This window comes from Elephantulus edwardii, unplaced genomic scaffold (genome assembly GCF_000299155.1).
Source record: "Elephantulus edwardii isolate Elephantulus edwardi_28Jun2011 unplaced genomic scaffold, EleEdw1.0 scaffold00117, whole genome shotgun sequence".
Lineage (NCBI taxonomy): Eukaryota > Metazoa > Chordata > Mammalia > Macroscelidea > Macroscelididae > Elephantulus > Elephantulus edwardii.
The window spans coordinates 8,257,347-8,259,818 of record NW_006399867.1 but is presented as its reverse complement, the minus strand read 5'-3'; positions in this window follow the sequence as shown (position 1 = coordinate 8,259,818).

Genomic DNA, 2,472 nt, shown 5'->3' with positions numbered 1-2,472 from the left:
AGGAGAAGGTCCTCGCAAAGACAAGGGAGAAAGAAAAGATCAAAATGGATGTCAGAAGAGAGTTCTGAAAATTGCACAAAGATGTTGTTGTTATGTGCCATAGAGTTTCTTGCAACTCATAGTGACCCTATGTACAGCAGCCCTGAAACTCGCTCTATCCCATACCAACTTTACTGTCTCTGACACAACTATCTTCATTACCCCAGTCACTGTATCAGTCCAACTCATCGATGGTCTCCCTCTCTTTCTCTGTCCCTCCGCCCTTCCAAGCTTGATGTCCCTCTCCAAGGACCAGTCCCTCCTTGCAACATGGCCAGATTATGTCAGATGAAGCCTCAGAATCCTTGCTTCCAAGGAGCAGCCTGGTTTTGCCCTCTGTAAAATGAACCTGTTTTTTCTCCTTGCAGTCCACAGTATATTCAACACTCTTTTCCAGTATTACAGCTCAAAGGCATCAATTCTCTTTCTATCATCCGTAGTCATTGTCCCCCTCCCTCGCTGATGCTTGCTAACAGTTGCGAAGACCATGTCCTGGATCAGACACACCTTAGTCTCCAGACTGACATCGTTGCTCTTAAGTACTCTGGAGAGGTCCCTAACAGCTGACTTTCCCAATGCAATTTGTCTCTTGACTAGGATGTAGACAAGCCAAGTAAAAGAGATGAATGGAATATTTTAAAAAGCAGCTTAAGAAAGTAACATATATACACTTTAAATGTTTCTGGGTATTTCCAAACTCCTCTCCCAAGTAGTCGTGCCAATGTACATCCTGCCTGTTCAAGATGTTTCTGAGATTACAAATCACAATGTGCAGACACTGTCCATCTTTCACATACAGAGCTGCTGATGGGGTCAAAGGGCTGGAGACTTATGTCCTTTGGGTTTGCAGTGTGACTCACTACAAATTAGGCTACCAGAGCTCCCGGTTTTACACAGAAGAGTTTTCCTTTTTATCACATCCCTGTCAACATTGAATATCATCAGTTTTTTTCAGTTTTCCCAGGTATAGATGGGAATAAAGAGAGGTGTCAGGCCTAGTGTGAGGGCTGATTTGCTGTAAGAGTTACAAACTAAATTGATAGTTTGTTGTGTTTGAGGAGAACAGTGTTCTAATTGGCACAGCATTTGTCGGTTGGTTTGCTGTACAGAGATAAACTGTGGGTTTCTGGGATATTGCAAGCTGTGCCACTGGTGTGTCAACCAGCATTAGGGTTACCAAGGGTGGACAAATTTTAGTAGAGCTTCCAGAATAAGACAGAATAGGAAGTAGGACTGATGATCAACTTCTTAAATAAGAGGCCTTTGAAAACCTTATAAACACTGGAGGAATGTGGATAGTTACAGTAGTGTAGAGGTAGAGACCAGATTGAAGTCAGTGGAAATGAGGAAAAACAATGACAAATATCGTTTGAGGGTAGAGGATTGGTGAAGGGAAGGAAGACCTTTGACCAGGTAGACTGACATGGTGACTGTTGCAATGGACTCAAGTGTGTCTGGAAATATGAAAATGGCACAGGATAGGACAGGGTACAGATCTGTTGTCCACAGGGTCATAGGGTCACTCTGAGTTGTATTTGACTCTAGGATACTTAACAACAACATCACAATTGTTTGTTATCCCTGGGGCATAATGTGTAATAAAATGTGTCCATTTTAAGTGTAAAGCTGAAATTGGTTTTGGTAACTATATACCTGTCCTCCCACCCCCACCCCCCACACGTAAGCACTAGTAGAGTAAAAACTTGTGACATTTCTATCAAACCAAAGAATTCTTTTATGCGTGTTTAGCACCAACATACACCAATAGATTGGAGAATTTAGGCAGGACGGAAACTTCTCTTTAGAAAGAACTTATTAAAATCAACACAAGAAACACCAGAAAAACCTAAATACTTCTATATCTGATAAAAAATTGAATCTGTAGTTAAAATCTATTTCCTACACACACACATACACCCTGAGCCCAAACGATTTAACCAGCAAATTATTTTTTATATTTAGGGAAGAAATAACACCAATCTTTAAAGAAAAAAAAATCCTCAAGTTAAACTACTGATTTAATTGCAATCTCAATAAAAATCCCAGCAGGCTTTCTGGTTGTGGAAAATGATGATGTGATTCTAGAATGTGTGCTGAAATGCACTGGGTTAATACATGAGATCTCGAAGAACAAAGCTAAGCGGGGGGTGGGGGAGGCTGGAAGTGGTGCTGGAATGTTCTATATTTTGGTTAAACACTGCGCAGATTGGCAGCATGGTGATAGATGAAGAGAATGAGATTGTTAACAGCTTTACTTTGCTTGGCTCCACAACCAACACTCTTGGTACCAGCAGCCAGGGTATCAAAAGATGAGTTGCACTGGGAAAGTCTCCTGTCAAGAACCTCTCCAGAGTACTGAAGAGCAATGATGTCTGTCTGGAGACTAAGGTGTACCTGATCCAGGCCATGTTGTTGTTGTTGTTATGTGCTGTC